At 34.4% G+C, this 27609-nt stretch overlaps 1 long non-coding RNA gene across 1 annotated transcript in view; it reads left to right on the plus strand.

The window, feature by feature from the left end:
• Positions 1–26732, plus strand: part of LOC116469731 (uncharacterized) — a 29533-nt gene extending 2801 nt beyond the window's left edge. Inside the window, exon 3 of the long non-coding RNA XR_004248329.2 lies at positions 26606–26732. This is a non-coding gene — a long non-coding RNA (uncharacterized LOC116469731). The remainder of the gene's footprint in view (positions 1–26605) is intronic.
• The last annotated feature ends 877 nt before the right edge of the window (positions 26733–27609 follow it).

The following is a 27609-nucleotide window of genomic DNA, read 5'->3' on the forward strand; positions in this document are numbered from 1 at the left end:
TATATATACACACACACACACACACACACACACACACATATAGAAGCTCAAGGACACTTGAAGTTTTAACCCACTCCCCTGACTTAGATCAAATTCATGGCTTCAGTTTTTCAAAAGTTCTTGATAACTTAACATGAGGACTGATGCTAGCTATACGCCCCACTGTTCAGAAAGCTCTCATAGAAAATTCTGAGCCAGAGGCCACTGTGTCTATCATGATGACAGACAGTATGTGTAACTTGAAACTTTAAAGGTAGGCACTGCAGGAAATAAATTTAAGGAAAGATTAAACAGTCTAGAGATAACCCTGCTTAGTTGCCTACTTAAAAACTCTCATCTAGGTAGTCTTCAATATGAATTATTCTTAAGATCCTTTTTTCATTTCTGGCCTTGGAATTTAATTATTTGTGATATTTTAAAATATCATACATATGCATTTTCTGATATAGCTTATAAATTGTAAAGATCGTGTTATTGTTAAAAAGTATTTTAAGGATCCAAGTAATTTTCTAGTAGAGAAAAAAAAACTACTGAAGTTGAATTGAAATGTAAGCCCTTTATTACTTCAAAGACTTTATGGTAGATTGTTTACGAAGATAATTGAAATAATTTCTCCTATCCCTGTATGCACACATCTTTGCAATATGACTTTGCTGTTCCGCTCATCAAGAGCTAAACTTTATTTCTCTCCCCCTTCAATCTGGCTTTGCCAGCTGACTTGCTTTGGCCATATGACACTAGCAAACCTGATGAAAGCAGAGGTTTGACAAGCACGTGCACATTAGGGCTTGCTGTCCTTGCTGCCCTGAGACTGCCACGTGAAAAAGCTTGAGCTAGCTGCTGGGAGGAGAGACCACATTGGGTGGAGATGAACTACACCAGCTGAGGCTCCCTGGACCTCAGGGAGGTCATATGAGCAAGGTCACTGTAGCCCATTCAGCCCTGTATGACCTGTCTGCTAACTGGAGTACCAATTTATCACCCACAGACTCATGAGCAAAAATAAAATAAAAATTTTGTTTGGAACTGAAGATTGGCAGCCCATAGACCTAATCCAGTCCACTACATGATTTTGTGTATTGTTTAAGGTTGTTTTCACACTACAGTGGCAGAGTTGAATAGTTACAACAGGGACCATGTGGCCTGGAAAGCCTAAAATATGTACTTCTTCCCCTTTACAGAAAATGTTTGCTGATTCCTGTTTTTGTTTGTTTGTTTGTTTAAGACGAAGTCCAGGCTGGAGTGCAGTGGCGCGATCTCCGCTCACTGTAAGCTCCGCCTCCCGGGTCGGTTGGGTTCACGCCATTCTCCTGTCTCAGCTTCCCGAGTAGCTGGGACTACAGGCGCCTGCCACCACGCCCGGCTAATTTTTCTGTATTTTTAGTAGAGATCAGGTTTCACTGTGTTAGCCAGGATGGTCTCGATCTCCTGACCTCGTGATCCACCCGCCTCGGCCTCCCAAAGTGCTGGGATTACAGGCGTGAGCCACCGCACCCGGCCTGCTGATCCCTCTTTTAAGTCACTAAGATTTGAGGTGATTTGTTAAGCAGCAAGAGATAAATGGCACAGAACTATTTTCCAAAAGGGAATATGTCCCATTTTTTATTAAATGAATTAATTTCTATGCTCATAAAAAAATACAAGCCATACCCACCCTCCCCCCCCGTCCCCCACCCCCCGCAGGGCCAATAATCCCTTCTATAGCTAAAGGATTACGATTCAGTTTGCACCTCTAAAGTACAGTTATGGAGACTGCTAGTTTTACACCACTATCTGTTTCTTCCCTTTTTCCACAGTTGGAACTGGTCATGCACCCACCCAGTCAGGGAATACATTTCTGAGCTTCTATGTCAATTACGTGTGACCACAAGACTAGGTTTTCACTTCTAGAGTATGAATGGAAATCATGCATGGATTTCTTGGGCTTTATCCATGCTCTTCTTCCCCTCTTCACTAACTGGAATCTATAGCAACCTGACTTACAATTCAGAGAATTAGAATGTCCTAGAGAAAGGAGGAGCACCAATGAGAGGAACCTTGATCACTTAAAAACTGTGTAGAGCAAGGACTCTCCCCAACTTAAAACACTATAATGTTGAATCTTCCTTAAGCCACTGAATTATCAATGGATGTCATTTTCATAGCAGGCTACTCTTATCCTAACTAAAGTAATGGTTTTATACAATATACTTTGGCATCAGAATGATTTAGTTGGTAAAACTTTGGATCTTGGGTCAAAAACTCTAGGGTACTTTGAAAAACTTTGCCCCAATTTTCTGAGTTGGCCAGAGGCTTGTTACTTACAGTAACTGTGATTTTATTTTCCTAGATAAAAATATACAACTCTAGGTAGGCGAAACAGGAATTTCGAACACTGACCTTTCTAATTCCTAATTCTCCCAAGTAAGAGGGCTACAATAACCGGCGATTGCCCTAGGCATGTGTCATTTTAGTCCCAAGAAATGCTTGTATACCAACATAGTGCCTTAGGGTAATGTAATGGGAAAATAATCAAGGTGAGTTTTTGGCATTTGGACAGCCACAGATAGCTTTCCCATGAAAGGGCAAATATACACCATTTTGAGACAATTAGAAGAAAATTGGGGAAGACTATTTTAGTTACATTCTGTATATACGTTCAGTGATGGCAGCCAGTAAGTCTTAAACTTCAGTGTGTATGAAGGGAACTTGTTAATCATGCAAATTTGAGGACTCTCCCACGTGCGCCAGAGATCATACTTCAGTGGAACTAGAGTGGACCCTATAATCTCAAGGTTAAATATTACTTTAAGTGATTCTTTTTTTTTTTCTTTGAGACGGAGTGTCTGTCACCCAGGGTGGAGTGCAGTGGCGCCATCTCAGCTCACTGCAACCTCTGCCTCCCGGGTTCAAGTGATTCTCCTGCCTCAGCCTCCTGAGTAGCTGGGACTACAGGTGCGTGCCACCACGCCAGGCTAATTTTTTGTTTTCAGTAGAGGCACGGTTTCACTGTGTTAGCCAGGATGGTCTTGATCTCCTGACCTCGTGATCTGCCCGCCTCAGCCTCCCAAAGTGTTGGGATTACGGGCGAGAGCCACCGTGCCTGGCCTAAGTGATTCTTAGATAGTGACCCTTCTTTGAGAAACCACAGCCACAGCAGAAATTGAATTCAGATATTAAGATTCAGTTCAAGGAAATGCAGAAATTGAGATGTGGCAGCAAAATCCTGGTGCAAAAGACTTAACAGAGTTTCCAAATGAAAAGCTTCTAGATTTTAAAATGTTATTTTAGGAATGATTCTATTGAAAAATAAAGAAGTTCAAAACAAAATTGTGAAAATGAAATTGGCCTGTTTTGCCTGTGAACTCCCTACTCAGCCTTCAGTATCCAATTTAAAAGTGACTTCCTCTGGAAGTTGTATTAGGTGTCACTGTTACGTGCTCTCATCATACTCCATAATTTCTGGTTCAGAGCAAATAGCACGTTGAGCTTAGTTATCTAATTGCCTGCCTTCCCTGTTGAACTAAATACTCTGTAAGGAAAGAAATTGTGTCTTTCTTGCTCACCAAAATATCCCCAGAGCTTATTAGGATGCCAGGAATACAAGAGGTGTTCAACAAATATTTGTTGAAGGAATGAATCTCTGAATGGGAAATAGCTAGCTGATTTTACCAGCATAGGAAATGAACATGAACAATAATGAGACAAAGTGGAAACTACCTAAAGGATGTGCTTATATCAAGCAGATGACTTAAGCAATATAGACCCAGAGGTGTATTCAGAAGATAATATTGGGCCATGTCCCCTTGTGGGCATTTTACTTTGAAGGAAAGAAAAGTGGTAGATTTTAGTGCAGGGACAAGGATTGGAAGGTAAAATCCTTATTCAGACCAGTCTTCCTGCAGGGACTATACATAGCTTTGGGAAAGGGACTTTGAAACACTTTGATTTTCTTTTCAGTAATATAATTATGGTACTCATTCTTTTATGATATTAAATATTCTTTTGGATAACACTGAGGAAGGGGTGCTTGTGAGAAACAGCACTGGTATTTAGATTTCCCAGCTATGAAGGAAATACTCTTCACAGGTATTAGAGTACAACTGACTTGAAAGAAAATTCATCTCTCCATGGTTATATTTCTACAAGAAGTTGTTTAAATTTAAGTAAAATATTAATATATGTTATTTGTCTAACAGTGAAAGAGAAAAAATCAAGAACAATAGAACATTAGAGAAGAAAATAGAAAAATCCTGTGAAAAAGGTCCAAATGCAGGCTGCAAAGAGGGGAAGTCAGTCCTAGCAAGCAGCTAACCAGCTAAATGACCTGAAAAAAGTCTGTCAGCCTTTATCTACCTGGATCTCATTAGTAAAATTAGGAGGCAGGATGAAATAATTTATAAGGTTGCTATTAGCTTTAAAATTTTTATGAGTTCAGAGCCTTTAAAAACATGGTGTCTTCAGCAGAAAACACCACTGTGAATTTTTTTTCAATATTCCTTTTAACTATAATGGAAACAAATTAAAAATAATAGGTCTAATGTTCATAAATCCATTAAATATTTACTGGTCACTCTCTTGATGACTATTTTGATTTAATACATGGTATATATAAATCATCAATATTTGCAAGTTCAAAAATGCACAGGGAGGAATTTTATGACTTCTGTGATGGCTTAGAACTAAAGTGTAATTTACTTCCTTGTTTGTGTAAGTGTTTATATACTGATCATTTGTCAGTAAGCCTGAGAATCTAAGCACAATATTATATATGCATGCTAAGTGCTTAGTTTATCATTATGATTTTCCCCTTGAATTGTAAATTGTGTAATGCAGATAATTTAACTTTTCTAGCGTTCCCGTTTATTTTTAAAATGTTAGTGTCCAGGTAACAACCAGAAAAAAAAACAAAACTCTAAGCCATGTGGTATGCTAATGCTGAAAATAAAATGAGGGTTATTTCCCTTGAGGGAAAAGTAATTAAAGATAAAGGGGAGAGATGCCTAGAATAATGACATTCACTATACATAACTAATAAGATAATACTGTTTTAAAATTCTGTAAATTTTTCTTATTTTACTTAATTCTATGTCCTTGCTGGTATTTTTGCTTTTTTCATAAAAATTATCATTTATTTTTCTTAACTGCATATTGCCATCTTCATTTTTTAATTTTCTCACATATTCATAGAATTGTTCTCTGTAATAGATGCTGTACAGTAATTATTTGTTGATCGATTAACCTTTTCAATGCTGCTTCCAACACCTACTTCTCATCCTCCGTGTAACAGATACTGTCAGTTACCTACCCTTAACAGCCTTTCCACTCCCAACTTCTGTGAATGGACAAGAGATGCAATTGTGATCACTGAACATGAGGCAACATCTTCTAGGAAGATATTTCCATAGTCTTCAGACAAAAGGAAGAGATATCTTTTCAGACAATCTTTGAACAATCCTATATGAAGCTTACCTGAAGTTGCTGTAGGCGTTTGGCAAGTCTGGGGAGACTAACAGACACACTGAGGATAGCAGAAAATAAAGATAGAAACAGCCCAGGTTTTTGGCGAAATTCATGAGCTTCTGAATAACGAACCCCATACCACCCTATCTCTATAAAAGAATTCTTAATATGTGACATAATAAAATTTCTTTATTATTTAAGGCACTTTTAGTTGGGTCTTCTGTTTCTTGCAGCTGAAACTCATACACTCATCATTCTTTTATTTATATTCTCCATATATATGAACTCTATATTCTTATAGAGTCTGGCTAGTCCGAAGTCTTAGGAAAAATAACAGACCTACACTGTTTCTTTTGAGCTAGAAGCTGGTCACGGATGTGAGCACTAACCCAACCATATAATGATGATGACAACAGCTTACTATTATTGAGTGCTCACAATGAATGAAAAGGACATCGTGCTATGAATTTTACATATATTACTTTATTTGATCTTCACTACAGACCTCTAAATTGGGGAGTCATAATACCACTTTTGTTAAAATGCAGAAAATATGTCAGAGCAATAATAAAACTGCCATGGTCCCACAGCTAATAAGTGAATAAATTCAAGTCTGTTGGGAACAAGCTAGTAATCGTTATATATCTCAACGCATGTGGATAATTGAGATATAGACTGTACATGGACATTTAGCTGTATGTAGCATTAAAATGAACAGAGTAGCAATTCACGTTCTCTAGGGTTATCACTTATATTGTCACTCTGTGTGCTGACTATACTAACGGTTTGCAGGTTGAGGACTGGGGTATGTAACAGTATACAGTATATATACATAGCATATGGTAATTCAAGGAAGAATATTTAAATGACATCAAGTAATGCTGGCATTCCTCTATACTGATACATTTTTAGCACATTTTCACTGGTAGTTTCAAAATTATAGTTACATTTGTGACCACAATTAAATAAAACATGCCGAATTTCCCTGGACATTACCATAAAGCCCTTCCATATTGAAAAAAATCATGTAGTAAAATTGGAAAGCAGCTCATTAAATTGAATCAATGTTTATCGTTTTTGAAATTACGGTTCTTTTGACAGAGAATCTAGGAGACTCAGTGTAGTATGTTCTTAGACCAAATTAAAGATCTGTAGTAAGTAAAGCTTGGTAACAAAATAGGTAAAACTCATTTTTTGTAAATAACTTTTTCAGTAATTAATGGTTTACCTTGCTCTACTTACTAGACATATATTTTAAAATCAGTTTTTAAATTTTACATATTATTTTATTTTATAATGTTCGACACATAAAAATAATATGTGCAACTTACATAAAAGTAATGAAGCATGAAAATAAAATAGTCACTAACCCTCCAACCAGCTTATGAGGTAGATATTACCAATATCACTGAGGCTGCATCTATGCTTTCCTCCAAATCCCATCCCTCTGCCAACCCCAAAACACAATTAGTATCCTAGATGTTAGGTTTGTTGTTCCTTTGCTTTTGAAAATAGTTTCTATTACAAATGTATTTATCTCTAGATTTTGCACTTCATAGTTTGGTATCATAGTCAATGTGTTCTGCAACATGCTTTTCTCACTCAAGACTGTGTTTCTTAGGTTCATCATGTTGTTGCACATAGCTGTAATTTGTTCATTTTCGTGGCTACATAATACTTCTCTGAGTGACTATACAACTTTTCAAGTCATCAGTCAAATGATATTTTGATTCATTCTATGTTTTCAAAAATTGCTATTAGAAATATGTCAGTAATGTGTTTAAATTATCTATATTTCCCAATTCCTTCCTGGTTAACATATCAAAAATTTAAAAAAGTAAATTGAAGTCTCTCCCTGTGATTGAGAATTTGTCACTTTGTTATTGCTGTTTCAGTCATTTTTGCTGTATACATTTTGATGATATTTTATTAGCTGCACACAAAATAATTATTAACTCTTTCTGGTAAATTTGTTTTATATAATTGAGTATTTATCCACCTTATTACTTATAGTTTTTATTCCTTAAAATCTATTTTATCTCTATTTAATAGAACTACAGTAGTTTTAAAAATTTACTATTTGCCTGCTATATATATTTTCATACTTCTTTCAAATTTTCCATATCCTTAGATTTTAGTTGTCGTCATTTTAGAATAGCCAATGTAAAATATCATTTTTGCTGATAGTTAGCCCATCTTGCATAAGCTTCCTTGGAAAACAGACCTTGAGGCAAAAGTTCATGTGTTACAACTTTCTTGAGGATAGAATCTTAGAAAAGCAAGAGGAAAGGAAAAATTAAGGCTAAGGAGTATGTTCCTGAAATTTTTTCACAGCCTTGCATCACAGTTGATTGTTAATTGTTGTAGGAAGTCTCCAGAGAGGCTATATGAAACTATTAGAGAAAACAATAATTACAGGAAGGGATGGCAAACATTTATTTGCTGCCCCCCTCCGTTTTCTCCCTTTTATTGGTTAAAGTCTATTCATTTAGCATTAATGCCACCATATTCTGGGTTGTATTAGCGTGCCCCTTCAGATATATGTTGGAGAAGTCAAAGCCTCCATGTGACCAATACGGCCAGTGGGTAGATTCTGTGTCCCTACGTCAGTAGATGCAGTGTGTGGAGGCTCCTAAATCTGTGATGATGGAGGTGGCAGTACCAGTGGCAGTATCCAGGACATCACAGCTGTAGAAGGTGTGAATCTTCACTAGTGCCTCTCTTGCTCTACCAGAGAGGCAAGTGGCTGAGGTCTCGTGATGTAGGTGGTTTCAGGCAGAACTCAGGTAGCACATAGACTAAGCCTAGTACAGTCCATCTCTGCACCACCTGGATCTGCTTGTACTCAGTTTCATCTGAGTACAAGTGCTCTCACTTTTTATCTGAGAGCTGAGGTGCAAGCCCAATCTTTTTTAGGAGGTAGCCAGTTGCAGCAAACCAAGAAACTTAGAGTGTTAGCAAATCATAGTTACAGTCCGCACTACTGCAGCTGGTCTAGGGCTATAATTAAAGGATTTAAAGAAGAAAAAGTGCATAGAGAGAGAAATTCAGAGAGAAGAGAAGATGGCATTATGTTAGGTTTCGAATATTTAAAACTTGTAAGGATTCAGAAGTTATATCATCTCTAGTTTTTTTCTTATTTTCATCCCCCCTCCCACTAACCAGATGTCAAACATTTTCTCCTTATTATGGAATTGATCTTTTTAACATTTATCCCTTCACGAATACTTTTAGAATGAAAAATATATTTTTTAACCTCGCCTAAATTCAGTGAGAATGGATTTGTTGTGTAATTTCTAAAACTGATTCTCTTATGGGCGGTACATCATGCAGCAAAATGCCAATTAGGTAATGAAGTTTCTCACAGTTCTACTCTGAAGGGGGTGTGAAATGAAGCTACTGTAAAAAATGTAAAAAATAAAGGAAAGGAAAAAGAAAAACAACCAGAAAGCTAATTGTTCCAGATTTCGTATTTAATATAAGAATTACTTTGAAATGTTAACCTTAAAAAAGTTTTATGGACACAGCTTGATGAGATGGAATTCAATAGTAGAAGAGAGAATAAAAGGGTTTTAAATATATTTTAAAACATGCTCAGTGGAAGGGGGTTGAGAATAGCATTGTATGTTATAAAGTTATGGGTATAAGTTGAAATTCTTGAACTTTGGAAAGGAACAAAGGGAATAGAGAAACAAGGGAAGGGGACAAAGGAAGTGAAACCATTGGAGGATTTTGTGAAGAGTTCAGATGACACTATTCTGATAAACATTACAAGACTATCACGAAGTCAAGGCATAGTGTTAAACAGGAATTTCAACAATCAGAACTTCCTCCCTTGGCAAAGTATCTGAAGATATGTTAATTATTTTGATAATAGATGTATGCCCAGAAGAATGCCAGGAGAGCAATATCTAGGATGCCAGGTGAGTATATCTAGGATGAGTTTTCACCAATGTGGGAAAAGTGATTGGTGATACAAAAGTGACAAGACAATTAAGACAATTAGAAAAGCAGTGGCCATTTAACCAGTGGGGTTCTCTGATTGCTGGTTTTCTGTCTGCTTCACAGACACCTTAGTGTTTCCTTTCTTCCAAGCAAAGGAGGGCCTCTGAGGGCAATTCCTGGGCTGGTGTTCTGGAAGAAAGCCTAGTTATAGGGATAGAGTGAAAGTTACTTAGAGATGTTAGAATATAGAGTAGAGAAAGATTAGAAAGTGAAGAATGCAAAGGTAAGCTTGGAATCAAGTAAAACAATCTCAACACGTCCATTTGATGGCTAAGATGCTGAAACTGGGACCAAGGCAACAGACCAGGAACCTGGGCCCTAGCTGGAGAGGTTTTTGAGAGCATTCCTGCACACTTTGCCTTGGAGGAAGTTACCTTAATGCTACAAGTAGCAGCCAATTAAGATACAAAGAAACTCTGAAATTTGATTTTTTGTGTGTGTCTTTTTTTCTTCCCTTATTGTGAAAAACTAATTTCAATGGTTTTTCTTACCCATGCATGCTGATAGCTCTCAAATCTAAAATAAGAAAAGAGCTTAGGCAGGGCTTGGTGGCGCATGCCTGTAATCCCAGCACAGTGGGAAGCTAAGGCGGGCGGATTGCTTGAGACCAGCCTGGACATGATAAAACCCCGTCTCTACAAAAAGTACAAAAAATTAGCTGGGTGTGGTGGTGCGTGTCTATGGTCCCAGCAACTTGCGAGGCTGAGGTGAGAGGATCACATTGAGCCCAGGGAGTTTCAGGCTGCAGTGAGCTGAGTTCATCCCACTGCTCCAGCCTGGGTGACAAAGCAAGACACTGTACAAAAAAAAAAAAAAAAAAAAAAAAAAAAAAAAAAAAAAAAAGCCTCATCTCCTCTAGGTCATTTTTTTTTTTTCTTTTTCTTTTTTGAGACAGAGTCTCACTCTATCACCCAGGCTGGAGTGCAATGGTGCAATCTTGGCTCACTGCAACCTCTGCCTCCCAGGTTCAAGCGATTCTCCTGCCTCAGCCTCCCAAGTAGCTGGGACTACAAGTGTGTGCCACCACGCATGGCTAATTTTTGTCTTTTTAGTAGAAGCGGGGTTTCACCATGTTGGCTAGGCTGGTCTTGAACTCCTAACCTCAGGTGAGCAGCCCACCTCGGCCTCCCAAATACTGGGATTACAGGCAAGAGCCACCATACCTGGCCAAGTCATATTTTCTTTTGGGCATCTGACAGGCAATTCAGAGGTAAATGCTACAAGGTTAGGGTCATTATCTTATAGCCCAAATCGCTCTCCTTTTATTTAAAATCTAGAGCTTTTAATATCAACATCTGCCAAACACTTCAAGGTGGAATTGTTCTTAATTACTCCTTCTCTCATGTTCTTCATATTTATTTGATCGCCAATTACACTTCCTGAAATTTTCACGGGTGTTTTACCGCTCTTTATTCCTGACACTCTTGGGCTCATCTCATGTGCTAGTCACATATTGTCTTTAATATTAAAATTTGCTTCCATACTTAGTCTTTATTCATATCAATGTATTCATTTTATGACACTAATATGATTGGGTCAAATCCTGCATGAAAAGTTCTGATGGTTTATCCTTTTATTTATATAAGATAGCTGAAGGAAAAGAATTATTTCAATAGTGTGGATAAAATTCATGTGAAAAATAAACACATGAGAATATAAGCAAATCATGAAGACTGATGAAGGAGTACTCTGAAAGTTGTCTATTTTAAAATCAACCAAAAATAAAACAAGATATTGAACAAAACTGGAAAGATACAACTATAGAATATAATAGAAAGCCCTTTTATAAAAAATGATTAAAATATGTAAAGTATATGTTCAAAGAGTAGAAAAGATTTATGAAAAGTGCTGTATGGATAGCTACTTAACAGTTATATAACATCAGTTTAAATTCACATAGTACACAAAGAAAATTATGTAACAATTGAAATTATTTAAAACTAGTGGAATGAAGTATGTTATCAAGACTTTGGTGGGATATGTTTCTGAGAAATTATATTTTTTCAGTTCTTTAGTAATCTTTTGATGTATGTAACACATAAAATAAAAGCATAGTCATAAGTATCCTTCTTGATGAATTGTTACAAAGTAAACATGCTTGTGTACCCATCTTCCAGACCAAAAACTAGAACATCACCAGCACCCCAGAATTACTCTTCATGTTCTCTTCAAGGATTTAATAACCCCAAGGGTACTATCCCAAATTCTAAAATCATTAAGAAGTTTTGCCTGGTTTTGATTTTTATATAATATAGTCATGCAGTGTTTATTAGTCTGGTTTCTTTTAGTCAACATTATGTCTTTGGGTATTATCCATGTTGGTGCAGGTAGCAAGTTTGTTTATTTTCATAACTTTCTAGTATTAAATTATGTGATATACCACAGTTGATTTACTCATTCTACTGGTGATGAATATTTGGGTTGTTCCCAGCTTTTTGCTAAAATGAATAGTCATAGTATATGTTGTGATCATTAGAATGTTTGTTTTTGAGGAAGGGTGAATATATTACTAATTTCTGTTGGATATACCAAGGAGTGGGGAATTGTTGGTAATGCGTATATGCAGATTCAGAAGATACTGTTTAACCACTGTCTACAAGGTTAGGGTCATTATCTTATAGCCCAAGACTCTCTGTACCAGTTCATATTCTCACTAGCACTACAGAAGATTTTGGTTGCACCACATCCTCACCAACACTAGAATTATCTGTATATTTCATTTTATGTGAGTGGGTTAGTAGGCATGTCAATCTGGTTTTAATTTTCACTAACTTGATGATCACTGGAATTGAGCATCTTGTATCACAGCCATTGGTCATTTGGATATCATATTTTGTGAATTGCCTATTCAAGTCCTTTGCCAATCTTTCCATTGGATTATATAGTTTAAAAAAATTGATTTGAAGATGTTCTTAGTTTATTCTATATAATTATTTGTTTTATGTGTGTCTGTGTGTGTAAATATTTTTTACCATTGTGTCTTGGTTTTGATTCTATGTTTTTGATTATTGAACATACTTAAGCCTACTGTAATAAAACTAACTCTATTATCAATTTTATAATTTTTCCTTTATGTAAAATTAGTGCGGTCTGTGTCCTGATTAATAAATCATTGATTCTTCCAACAAAAAATCCATTATTTATATTCTTAATCTCTTTGTTTTCATTTTAAAATTTTGGCCTACAATTCTTCTGAGATTTACTTTTCTGTATGGCATGAGGTAGTTGTCAAAAATTGCAATTTTTCTATATGAATATTAAACAGAATCAGCAACATTTATTCCCTCTGGCCCTGCAATGTCATCTTTGTCATGTGGCCAAATGAATGTGGGTCTCTTTTTGGACTCTCATTTGTTTCTTTTGTCTATTTGTCTTTTTTATTTTGCCAATATCACACTGTCATATTTACTGCAGTTTGACAATAAGACATGATAACTGGTAATGAAAGTCCTTCTGCTTTATTCTTCCACAAGACTGCTTTGGCTATTCTTAGATCTTGGCATTTCTATACAAATTTTAGAATTGGATGATCAATTTCCACCAGAATAAAAACTTGTCTGGGATTTTGATTGGGAATGCATTGAATCTATAGATCATTCTGTGGAGAATGACCATCTTATACACTGTTATTTCTTACAACTCTTGAGCATGTTGTATTCTATCTTTTATTTATGCCTTCTATAATTTCTGTCAACAAAATTTTGTAGTTTCCAGGACACAGGGTTTGTACACATTTTATTAAATTATTTCTGAATAGCTTCTGTTTTATGCTGTTATAAAAGTTATATTTAAAATTTTTATACTATCTTTTCTCTTGCTACGATATAGATAAGCAATTGATTTTGGTGTATTGGCCTTGTATTTTGTGACCTTGTTATAGTCACTTATGAATCTCAATAATTCGTCTAGATATTCTTTTGGATTTGCTACATATGTAATCATATATTTCATAAATGATGGCTTTATTTCTGCGTATAACATCCTTCTCCCTTTCACTTCTTTTATCATGCCTTTTTGCACTAGTTGAGACCTCCAGACACTTTCGTCTCATTTTCAGTTTCTGAAAATGCTTTCAACAATTTACAATTAACTATGATGTCTGTAGACACTTTATCTGAAGCTCTTATGTAGAACAGAAGACCTCATCTGTTCCTGCCTTACTAATAGGGTTTTTAAAATAAATGATATTTAACTTTGTAATCTGTTGATATAATTTTATGTATTATTCATCTTTTCTGTTCATATCGATTATATTAATCTATTTTTTATTGGTAAAACACCATTACAATTCATGCAATAAAACCCATCATTTTAATATATTGTTCTATTTGATTTGCTAATATTTTGTTCAGGAACTTTTTTCACCTGTGTTCCTGAAACAGGTTGATTTAATGTGTGATATTAATTTTTTGTAGTATTTTGCCAGATTTTGACATCAAGATTATATTGGCCTCATAAAAAGAATGGAAAGTGTTTCCCCTATTTTTTTTTTTTTTTTTGAGGCAGAGTCTCGCTGTCGCCCAGGCTGGAGTGCAGTGGCGCAATCTCGGCTCACTGCAGGCTCAGCCTCCCGGGTTCACGCCATTCTCCTGCCTCAGCCTCCCGAGTAGCTGGGACTACAGGCGCCCGCCATCTCGCCCGGCTAATTTTTTGTATTTTTAGTAGAGACGGGGTTTCACTGTGTTAGCCAGGATGGTCTCGATCTCCTGACCTCGTGATCCGCCCGCCTCGGCCTCCCAAAGTGCTGGGATTACAGGCGTGAGCCACCGCGCCCGGCCGTGTTTCCCCTATTTTTTAACCCTCTGGATGGGTTTATGCTGGATTGGCATTATTTCTTCTTTAATATTTGGAAGAATTCACTGGCGAAGTCAACATGAAAGAGTGTTTCTTTGTGCAACAGACAGGACCTATAGACCTATTTTGTTCCTGATATTGGCAAGTGGCTTTTCTCTTATTTTACTTGATCAGCTCTGTAAGTGATTAGAAATTTTAATCTTCAAAAACAGAAAGTAATTTTGTATTTTGCTCAGTTTCTCTGTAGTGTGTTTGCTTTCTACTGTAATTCATCAGTTTCTGCTCTTTATTACTTCATTCAGTCTACTTTTTTGGGTGTAATGTGCTGTTTATTTCTTTTGCTTCTTGAGATAGAATCTTAGATGTTGATAATCAGCTCTTTTTGTTTTTTACTGTAAGAATTTAAGGCTGTAAACAAGTCTTTAGAAACAATATTTGGTATTTCAAAAGTATTGATATACTGACTGTATCATACTCTAGCACATAAGGTTTTCTATATCCATTGTGACTTATTTCACTCATGTATTATTGAAAAGTATATTGCTTAATTTCCAAAAGTTGGAGATTTTATAGTTATTTATGCTATTATTTTACAATTTAATTCAGTAGTGGCCAAGTGTATATTCTCTGTATTATTCAGTTAGTTAACATTTGCTAATAATAGTTTTTAGAATACATTGAGTATGCATTTAAAGATATTATACATTTTATGATATTTGTATGCACTGGTCAATTTATGACAATAAGTTATTTGTTGTGTTTAGATATTCTTTATTCTTGCTTTTTTTTGTTTTATTGTCTAGGAAGATTGGTGAGTTAAATTCTTTCCAGTGATTTTGGAATTCTTTCTCTTTTTTCTTCCGCCAACTTTTCTCTATCTGTCTGTCTATCTATCTATCTATCTATCTATCTATCTATCTATCTATCTATCATCTATCATCCACCTATCATCCATCTATAGTAACATGGTAAGTTACTGGGTATATACAAATTTATAATTTTATATGCTTCTTTCAGTTTGACCTTTTATCAGCATTTCTCTAGAAATTTAACTAGTCTTAAAAATCTAGTTTGTCTCACATTAATGTAACACCTAGCTTCTTTTTGAGTAGCGTTTTTATAGTATATCTTTTTCACATCTTTTTACAATTTGGCTTTCTGTGTTCTTATATTTAAGATATGTTCCCAATAAACAGCATAGTTAGGTTTTATTTTTTAATCTTTTACTCAATACTTAATCCCTTTTAATTTAACATAATTACTGATGGGGCTTTGATAGGTATTAGCATACTATTTGTTTTCTATATAATCTACCTGTTTTATATTTTTTGTGTCTTTTCTTATCTTCTTTAGAATTAATCAATTATTTTTCATGATTCCATTTTCCCTCTACTAAGTTGTTAGTTATATATTTCTTTTTTTATCTTATTGTGGATAATTATTAAAACATGAGTATTTGAATATAAGTTATTATGTTCTCACTGCCCAGACGATGTAAGGATCTTGGAATAGTTCGACTCAGTTTATTCCACTTCTGCCTTTTGTGTTATTATGATACATTATAATTCTGTATACATTGTAAAGCCCCCAAGCCATAAGCATGATTGTTATCTAACATGAATATTCATTTATATTTACTTGTATACTTATCCTTCTTTTATTCATTTTCTTCTTCATTTTTTTCCTTTGAGATAATTTTGTTTCTATTGGATTTTTTTTTTTTTAGTTTAGTTCAGCTAGGAACAAATTCTCTCACCATTTGTTTATGTGAAAATTTGTATTTTATCTTAATTTTCAAAAGATATTTTCTCTGGGAATAGGATTCTCTTTGATCAGTTGGATATTGTTTCATTGTCTTTTGGTTTTATTGTTTCTTTTATGAATGTATTGATGCTCTTTTAAAGCAAAGTTTCTATTATTGTGACTATTTGTATGATTGTATTTTTGTTTTTATATGAAGCAGCTTTACTATTGTATCTATCCTTCTCAGGTCTACCAGAACTTCTGAACTCAACAGTTGATGTGTTCCATCATTTTTGGAACATTTGTGGCAATTGTGTATTCAAATACTGCTCCTACCCCATTCTCTCTGTATTTTTCTTATGAGATCCAATTATATGCTTATTAGATCTTTACACTGTCTTACATTTCTCTTCTGCTTTTCTGTATTTTCATTTTTTCTGTACCTCAGTTTGCCCGATTTCATTAACTCATTTTCCAGTTTTTTATCCTCTGTTCCACTGTCTAGTTTTCTTTTAGACACATCTTTGAAGTTTTTCATTTCAATTATTATATTTCTCAGTTCTAAAATTATTATTTATTTATGTTTACATATTCTAATTTGCTGGTGAAATTCTCAATTTTTTCATCTGTTTTCTCTTTTCCTCTATTTCTTTTAATATATTAATTATATTTACTTAGACGTTCTTGCCTGTTAATTTCTAATTTATTTATCAGCTGTTATTCTTTCTTTCAGTTTTTAATCTTATTTTAAAAATTCACGTATCCTTGTTTTTGCCTGTCTGGTAATTTACAACTGAATGTTTGTCATTCATAAATTTTTGTCACTCTGGCTTCTGCATATGATATTATCTTCTTGCAGAGAGGGTTCAACTTTACCATTTTTTTTTTTCTTTTTTGGCCAGGAAGACAGAGTGAGTAAAGTGAGGGCTTGATTTAATCAGGGGCTGAGCTAAGTTAGGATCAGTTACAGCTTTGATATGATTTTTTTTTTCTACTTCTGGCTTGTTCTCATTCAGTGTACCCACCTACAACTTTTGTAGTAAAACTTAGTTTATTCACTTAGATTATTCTCTCTGGTAGGCTGTGAAATGATTTTTTGTTGTTGTTGTTTACTCAATTAGGCAAGAGTGCAGAAATCTCCCATCTGTTTTTCAGAAGCTGTTCAGCTTCTTGGCTGTCACCTGTGTAGCTTCAGAAAATGGCAAATATCCGGTGAGGAAAATTTGTCAAGTGTCAGTCTCATTCTATCCCTCCCTTCTTGCCAGGATCTTATCCCCACAGGTCTCAAATTTCATATTTAAGCCTTGGAGTCTACCAAAGCTCTGCTCTTTTCTCTGTCCCTGGAGTTTGTTCTGCTGCAGGAGGAAAGCCTGGATTATCAGCTGCTTATCCTGAAACCAGAATTGGCAAATATCCTCAGGAAAAAACTATGATCAGTCTAAGAGCTTACCACTCTTAACTTTGTCTCCATCCAAAATCTTGAGTCTCCCTAGTCCTATTAACGCTTGCAGTTCACCAGTGCCTCCAGGCTGCTATAGCAAAATACCATAGACTAAGTGGTTTATAAACAACAAAAATTTATTTTTCACGATACTGGAGTCTGGGAAGTCCATGACCAAGGAAAAAGGTGTCTGGCTTATAGACAGTGTCTTTTCACTATGTCTTCACATGGTGGAAAGAAAGAAGGACCTTCCGTGGGTCTATCTGATAAGGGTACTAATCTCATTCATGAGGGTTCTGCCCTCATGACCCAATCACCTCACAAAAGGCCTCATCTCCTAACACCATCACCTTTTGGGTGAGGACCTCAACATAAAAATTTTGATGAGGACACAAACATTCAGACCATAGAACACTTGTATATTTTTAATTAATAAACTTTATTTTAGAGCAATTTTAGGTTTATAAAAAAAATTGAGCAGAAAATGCAGAGTTCATATGCACTTAAAAAAAATCACCATTTACTGTTCTCAACAGGAATGTGGGTCGATTGCAAGGCATTCCACCATGCCAATAACTGAATTACATCTGACGAAATATCTCTCAAGGTGATCAATACATTCAAAAGGAAACACTTAAAATCTAACACAAGTTCTCCAAGTTGTAAATGTACACATATATTTAAATACAAAACCAGGAAAATATTTTCAACAAAAGTAAAAAGGGTGAATATCTGTATATGGATATTGTACATATCTATACAAAGAGGTCATAGAAGCTAATAATTAAAATACTGATATCTCAATAGCTAGTTGGATAATTTATTAAAAAGTTTTAATGAGGAGGTAAATTTAATAACTAAATATTTAAGAACCTGCTAGGCTGATGAGCTTATCAAAAATGAGAATGAAAATAAGTATTTTTTTTCCAATCAAATCAGCTCTGATGACTGCTAGACTCTGGACTAGGCACTGTACTCTGATCTGTACTGCTAGCAATTAGCTGAATTTTGCTTTAAACGGAAAAACAGTGCCTTGAAATCTTGATGGTACCACCTACCTTACCACAGGAATTACCACCATCTTAAAATTGTTGCTGACTCTGTTCCAATCTACTAGCTTATACTTTGATACTCTCAGAACAAATCAAGCCTGAGTTTGCCATATCCTTTTCGACCATGATTTGATTTGCTCACCACCATTCTTGGTGTTTACTCTGTGATCAAATGAATTCTTTATACTTTCCCTTCCCATTCCTGATTTTCTTCTCTTTCTATAATAAAATCCTATTATTACTAATATTAAAGTAAATATGGGTTATGATAGTATCCACCATAAATGTGTCAGTGGTAAAACTGGCAATTTCAAACATTGCTAGTGCCAAAGCAAACTAGTAAACTATGTTAGAAAAGCAGAAAAGTATAATGAAAGCAACTAAATATTCAAAAATAAGAGAGTGATTAGGAAAATTGTTTATCAGTTTTATATATTTTTATACACATTCACTTTTAAATGACATACAAAATATTCAGAATATCATGGATAAAATAAAGACGCAAAACGTCAAATAAAACATGTAGGGGGAAAATAAAATCAGAGCTAATATTAGCACAAAAAACATACATGGGATATTGTGTTACACGGTTTTAGAAATAAACTGGGCTCCACTTTTTTATCTTCCCACCAGCCAAGATGGGAGAAAAGCACAGTCAATTATAATGCTCACAAATGTCTGAAAGATAAAACAGACCAGTTGATTAGAAACAATACCGTTTGTCCTGAAACATGAGAGAAATTTCTGCATAGATAGGTTCCCTTCCACATAGATGCAACCATTTTTCAAAAATATTTTGTAAGAATCAAACTCCTTTTTCAAAAAAAGTCTCATACAAATCAAATTCCCATTATTTAAACCAGTAAAATAGATAAAATGGACATACTCGGATATAAGGAACTTGGTAGGATTTTCTTGGGAAAGAGAAGTCTAAAAAAAGAATGAAAAAGTGCAGAGGAAAGAACACCAACATTCAGATTAGGCAGACTAGTACAGACACCAACTCAATCATTTACTGTCTGAGACTGAACCTTTTTAAATCACAGCTTTCTAAGGTTTGAAATTTAGTATTCCTTCCTTACAGGGTTACAAAGCTTAAATAAAAGACAAAAATTATGTAAAACACCTGGTACATAGAATGTGCCAGAAAAAGATTGATTTCCTTTCTTCTTCTCTGCTTTGGTGATTCATATCTCAACATTTTCTTAAGCTGATTTTGTTATTGTAATAGATTTCTATATTACAGGCAAGAGTTTTGTAGGCCAGAGTTTATTCAGTAATTAATTAAGTAATAATTAAGGTCCTAGTACTTATGTCAGGTACTCTGCCAGGCACTGTACTAGGTGCTGGTATGATTATTAATCTTATGATTATTAATTTTCTTTTACAGCTGTAGTTATATTCTCTTTTTCATATATAACGTTAAAGATATGCATCTTTTTTATTGATTTGCATTTTCTGCAGTTTATCTTTTTTAATGGTCTTTTGAAGAGCCCGTGTTCAAATTTAATAATTCAACTTGTTTTTCACTTATAAATTATTAAACTACATTTGTATCTTTATTAATTCTTCCTTGCTTTTCTTATACTCAGAAGAATTATTTCTAGCTCCTTAACTTGAATGATAAACTCATTCATTTTCATTCTTTCATGTTTAATATACATTCATTAAAGCATTCAATTTTCTTTGGAGTTAGGTCTGGCAATATTTTACCAGTTTTAAACCTTCCGTAATTATACTTTTGATTTCATCTTTTATCTGAGTTAAGAGAAACTTTCTGTTCAGCAGAAGCTACTGGTTGCTTCAGCACCTCAATATCAGTTAATCTCTTCTTATATGGTAACATATTTTTAGCTGAGCACACGACCACCAGCCTAAAGAGTGCTACTTCCCAGGTTCTCTTGTAGCTGGGTTTGCCATGTAACTAAATTCCATGAGGAGGTATGAGTGAAAGTGATGGAATGATGAAAGGGTGCAAACTCTTACTCTGAAAGGAAAAGTGTGTCTTCCTCACCTTAATGCCTGAAATGCAGACGTGAAGGAGACAGGAGCTGAAGCAGCTACTTTGGACCCCAGGGTGGAGATGGCTGGTGGAGGTGTGTGGAATAAGCAAGTATTAATAGAAGAAGCCTGGGTGCCTGACACCAAGGAGCTGCCCTATGTTTATAAAATAATTGTTCGTGAGAAAGAAATAAATTTCTATCTCATTTAAAACCCTTTATTTTGAAACCCTACATCAGCAACTGTAATTATAACTAATAACGGTTAATAATTTTTAGTTTCATTGCATTGTTATCAAATAATATATAATGTACGAAGTCTGCCTGGAATATATTGAGACATCTTCAGTTACCTCATAGATGATCAAGTTTTGTAAATAGTTCTTGTATTGTTTGTTAGTTTTAAAAGTTATTTAACTGTGTGCATATGTGTAAGTTTCATATGTATTTACATGTGGTTCAATCTATCTAATCAATCACCTTACTACTTTCCATACTATGCTCTCTAAAGCACTGCTTCTATGTAATATTAATAGGTTCACCTCAAAATAAAAAGTTAAATGGTCCCCGTGTGCTCTACTTCCTGTTTTTATTGTAGTGGTAAATGACAGACTCTGGACCATACTGTCAAATCCTAGCTTCCTTAATGTACAGGCTGTGTGAACCAGACAAGTTATTTAATCTTGCTTTTCCTCAGTTTCTATGTATAATACAGAAAATAATAGTACTTATCTGATAGGATTGTTGGGAGGATTTAAGTGTGAAACACTTAGAACAATGCCTGGCAGAGAGTAAGCACATTTTGAAACAGCTATATATTGAGACATTGCCTATAAGAGGTTCTGAAAAGTAATGAAGTAATGGAATCTGCTTAATATTACTTACCCTAGCATTTCCAAAACTTATTTGAGTGATCATGACCAGTTGGGGGAAAATGATATGTTCGCGGGAGTATTGGTTTTGGAAATGTTAAACTAGATTATTCAGCTCCGCTGCATATTGGGAATTTTTCACCTAACATGGGATACATGAATGACATTTAGAAGTTCTTTAAATCCCTGGAAATTGATGAATTCTGTGTGTATATGCTTGTTTATCTGTACACATTTTCTGAAGACAAGACCTATGGATTATATCTGACTCTCATATTTCTACATATGTGTTTTTATACTTTACTGAAATATCAGAGACAAAAAAATAGTGTAAATCTTCTACTGTTTTAATATTCTTTTCTTCTGTTTCTGGTTGATCTCCAAGTTCAGCCTGTACATTATTATTAGGATTTTTGGATTTTCATCCTTTTAATATAATTTTAAATTTCATCACCATCCTTTAATATTTTAAGTTACTCTCTTACCATTTCATATGAATATTCTCTTAACATAGTTTTATCCTCCTTTTATAAAAAATAATGCTTTCTTGTATACTTTTGTGAGTGCTAATTTTTTTCTAATAGTATTTTTTTCTGGTTCCTGCAGCAAATTATTACAGAAACAAAATTCTTCTACTAAGTCATCTAGAAGCTCTTTTCTTTCTATTATTTTGTATTGTTTTCACATATTCAAGTTTGGCCTTTATTTTATTTATTTTCTTCATTCTTAAAGAAGACAATAACTAATTATACTTACAGTGTGTCAGTTAAGATGGCGAGCAAACCGTTTTGTCCCAGCACATTTTCCAACAGTGATTTTGGAAAACCTTTTCAGACGTAAATTTGACAGGGAGGATAATACATGTATATTTCCCATACATTTCACTTTCTATCAGGTTTTGCCTGTTCCCTTCCTCCTTTGAGAGGACATCTTTTTATGCTCTTGATTGATACTCTGATACTCCATAATAATGTAAATATCTTTGTATAACATGTAATTGACTAGGATGCATACTGACCAGAGTTTTTCTGGGTTCCACAACTTTCTGTTAGGACATACTCACAGATTTTATACATCTGAAAACCACTGTGCCATCTCCAAGATCCTATTTCTAATTGTGCGCTTCTTTAGAACTGAAGTCTGTACCTGAATATGGAAAGCTGTAGGTGGGAGGTAAACGAAACAATATTTAGTCCAATTCAATTAACGGTAGCTAAGAAATAGAAAATGGGAAGTGCCTTTCTTCTAAGAGCAGATTTCATGATGTTTCAAGGTATGAGCATTTAACCAGACAGCCCTTTTATTTCTCACATCAACAGCTCCAGCTCACCATAGGATAAAACAACTAACCTCCCCTCCAAAAAAAAAAAAATCTGTTTCTCTTTCTGTATTCAAAACTTTGGCTTATATATTCAACTTTCTTCAAGTCTTCCACACTTGAGAACTTGTAAAGTAGCCCACGAAGCCATGTGGTATAGTGTGAAGAGCAAGATACTTAGAAGCAAATTATCTGGTTTGAAAATCCAGATCTGAGTATTTGATTTGCCTGAATCTTCATTTCTAGAATGTTGTAATCTATATAATAATTATATCTTCCCTACCAAGGCCAAATAATTTTCATAGTGATTAAATGGGAACCAAAACTATTTTGAAATTACGAACTTTAGAAAACAAATATATCAAAATTTTCAGGGTGCAGCTAATACAGTTGTTAAAAGGAAATTAGGTCAGGCATGGTGGCTCACGCCTGTAATCCCAGCACTTTGGGAGGCCGAGGTGGGCGAATTACGAGGTCAGGAGATCGAGACCATCCTGGCTAACAGAGTGAAACCCCATCTCTACGAAAAAATAGAAAAAATTAGCCAGGTGTGGTGGCAAGTGCCTGTAGTCCCAGCTACTCGGGAGGCTGAGGCAGGAGAATGGCATGAACCCGGGAGGCAGGTTTGCAGTGAGCCGAGATTGCACCACTGCACTCCAGCCTGGGCAACAGAGTAAGACTCTGTCTCCAAAAAAAAAAAAAAAAAAGGAAATTAACAAATGTTTTTTATTAAAAATGAAAGGTCTCAAATTAATGTTATAAATTTCCACCTTAACAGTATATAAAAAGAGGTACAATTTCAATTCAAAGAAAGCAAAAGAAAGGAAACAATACAGATAAAATCAGAAATCATTGAAATAGGAAACACAAAACCAATAGAGGAAAGTCAGTGAAATTGAAAGCTAATTACTTGATGAGATCCATAAAACTAATAAACTTCTTGCCAAACTGTTCAAGAAAAAAATAGAACAAACACACAGATCACCAATGTCAGAAATAGAGAATATAATGGCAAAGGCCATGAAAATAAAGGAAGAAGAAAAAATATTATGAAAAACTGTTGCCAATAGTTTTGATAAATCAATGAAATGGACAAATTCCTCGAAAGACAGAAACCTCCAAAGCTCACTCAAGAAGAAGTAGTTCTATATCTATTAAAGAATTGAATTCTATTAGTGAATTCTACTGAATATTCAATGAAGAAATAGTAACAATTCTACACAAATCCTTGCAGGAAACATGAGATAGAAAGACATTTAAACTCAGTATTAGTTTGGCATTATCCTGCACCTACACCAGACAAGACATTAAAAGAAATCAAATTTCAGACAATACTATTCATGAATATAGATGTAAAAACCTGTAACGAATACTAGTTACTAAGATCTTTACCAATTTTATCTGTTCAAACATCTATTTGTATGTGCAATATTTTTATTTCAGTCTCTCCAACATTATCTACTTCTTGCTTTCCATTCATTCTGTTCTTGTCCTATTTCACAGTCTTAAAACGATCACCTGGATTATTAAAACTTTCCAATTTGTCTCCCACACCTTCACTCCATTCTTTTCACTGCCCTCTATCAGAGTTTCCTTCCTGAAACTCAACATCTCTTTTGATAGTTTTACAGGATTATTTAACATAATTAGAATCCTTTAGTCCAATATTTGAAACTGTATCACTATACTGTTGTATACTCAGTCAGGGAAACTCCATCATCTTATTCCATCTTTCTAATATTAGTGCCTTTACTTCATTATATCCGTTACATCAAATCTTAGACTGTTAAAATCTGACTTCTTCCCCAATTTTAATTTCTCCACCTTTAGGTTCCAATGCTACTTGCTTTGAACAATTATCATATTTCACCTTATATAATAGCTGAATATAGCATTTTTGTTTTTGTTTACACATATTTGGAACATAGCAGATGATACCAGAGTTTACTCTCTATGGGTGATGCCTGGCTTTGTAATAAGACTATACAACTTAAGATTGCTGCACAGTATACTTAATGATACTCTGTCTTCTTGTCATTTAACATAGTATTGTATGCACATAAATGTTAGATTATTAATAAATACTTGTTGATGATGAGATCAGACAGATTTAGTGGTAGATTAGAATAAAGCTTGACATATCTGCCCCTTCTTTCAGATGCAAGCATCATTTGGGAATATTTGAGCTTGTTTCTGTCTCTATTTAGCAGCACCTCTTAAACTGAAACCACACGTCAGTATGTGAAGATTTTCCAAATGCCTGGTTCTGTAATTTTCTTGTCCAATGAATAATAAAAGTGTTTTCATACTTGCGGTTAGTTAGTTCATGGCTATCCTTACTTATATCCTTAGTCATCCTTGATCCTATTTTTCCCTTCCCGACTCCAGGCTTGCATAAGCATGCTTCTTCCATACAGTGGAAGAATGTCCTTAATGCCTATAACTATAATACTGAGTTTGAATATTTAAAACATTCTTTTATCTAATACATACACAACTTGGGGCAATGAAGTTTCCACTCAACTACAAGAAGTATTTATTTTTCCCATTTATTGTAAAAGATACACATCACTAATGTAAATATATACCTGCTCACATGCACAGAAGGAACTCATTTTAGCATAATTTCTTATGCTGCCTAGAAAATTCTTACCTTCAGTTTGAGAGGATATAGCTTAAGAAATACCCCTCTAAATATTTCATTTAATAAGTAGGCACTTTCATTCTTTCTTCTATTGTTAAGGTTTACATTCAAAAACCACGTTTAAGGGGTACTATAAAAAAGATAAAAGCATTCGATATACAACAAATTACCCTTAATACTTCCCAGGAATCAGACATAATTTGTACACTAGAAATAGAAATGTTGAGTCAAAATATCGTAAATCACAAATTTAGAATTTAAATTTTAAATTTAATTTTTATTATTTATCTATTTTTATTTCAAAATAAAATCACCAAAAATGGCATTAACATTCATACCTTCCGACTGTGTCTAATCCATAAAATAGAAAAACTAGAAGCCATAATTTTCACCAAGTTCAAATAAGCAGCATGCCCAATAGACTTAAAATTAATGGACATATTGCACTTAGAATTAATTTAAAAATAAATATTTATTGAGCACCTACTATGTGCCAACCATTATGCAGGAGGAGATGAGCATTTTCTTAGTAAAATATATAAACAAATTTAGTTTTAATTTTAAAAAGAACCCTTTACTGAGAAAATGTAATCAGTAATTTGTCTCTCAACCTCAGAACAATTAAGTTGTCCCTGTTTCCAAATATCCAATTGGAGAGTTTCCAACTTTCCTACATCTCTATTATATTATGAATAATGTTTCTAGCCCACTAATTTTGCTGCTAATCAAACACTAAAAAGAGATTCTTTATACTTTCAGATACGCTTTGAAAAAGGACCCCCCCAACATATGCACCAAGGAATTATAAGTTCATTAGTACACTGTTTTTCAAATCTTAGATTCACAGTTCATTATTCTAACTTAGAGATAAAAATACAATTTTACACTTATATGACACTAAAAAGAATTAGAATTAACATCTGATTATGAGTTTTAATTTTGAAATTAATCTACAGACAGCTCTAATTTAAATATTTCAAATCAAAAACTACCTTTAATATTGTCACAAACAATACTTCAAACCTAAATTATACCATTTAGAGTAATGCTTTTCAAAAACATGCAGCATTTCTGGATTTTAAAATAATTTCCATATTTTATAATAGAGTCTAATGTATACAAACCTAAAAATAAATACAGACTTTGTATTTTAGAAACATTCACCATGCTTCGTATTTGATTCATTCTTTACTCAGTTGAAGTTTGTGGCTACTTATTTCTTTTCTATTTTTTGTTTTCTTTTCTGTCTTTTTTTTTTCTTTTTTCCTTTTTTCTTTCTTTCTTTTTGAAACAGAGTCTTACACTGTCACCTAGGCTGGAATAGAGTGGCATGATCGAGGCTCATTGTAATCACGCCTCCCAGGAACAAGTGATTCTTGCACCTCAGACTCCGGAGTAGCCGAGACCACAGGTACGCGCCACCATGCCTGGCTAATTATTTTTAAATTTTTTAGTAGAGATAGGGTTTCGCCATGTTGGCCAGGTTGGTTTCATACTCCTGAGCTCAAGCAATCCACTCGCTTCGGCCTTCCAAAGAGCTGGCATTACACACATGAGCCACTGCGGTGGGTCATGACTACATATTTCAATGGGAAATGGATTACCTGTAATCCAGTGACATGACATAACACTACAAATCACAGAAGCATATATAACATTAATTCTGGCCATAGAAAATGCCTGAAGTGGTTATCATATGCCACTAAATCATAGATCAGCACTGAGACCATTTCATGAAATTTAAGCACTAAGCCCTTTAAAACACTTTACCTAATTTGGAAAGACTTCCCCCCAATTTGAGTAAAGTTTTACAGAACAATATATCCAAGTTACATGTTAGAAGGAATCCAAACCCAGCTCATCCTCCTAGAAATATAAGTTGAACCGACTTTATGGATCTGCTTTTCTCGCACTAACTCTGGCCATAACTGTTTACTAGGCACGGTGTCAGACCGTTGGATAATATATTTCTGTATAAACAAATTATTTGTTTACAAAGCCTACAGTGGTAGTAAATCCCAAAAAGATATTTTCCCTTAGTTCTTGTGATACAGTCTGTGCAACTGCAAATAACAATGTGAAGTACATTGACATAAGATACTCTAAAAGAAATTTAGGGCTAAAATAAGAATTGGGGAGGATTTTTTCATTTTCTTTTTCATCCTGACTCAATTATTTCTTTAGTACCCAACTGATTTTTTTTTCTTAAAAATCTTTTCTCCTCACAAGGAAATACAGCTAAATACATAAGATAATGCTCTGCTATTTACTCTCTTGGCAAAATATTAAAAATCATGC

Source organism: Hylobates moloch, unplaced genomic scaffold, assembly GCF_009828535.3.
Source record: "Hylobates moloch isolate HMO894 unplaced genomic scaffold, HMol_V3 SCAFFOLD_5, whole genome shotgun sequence".
NCBI lineage: Eukaryota > Metazoa > Chordata > Mammalia > Primates > Hylobatidae > Hylobates > Hylobates moloch.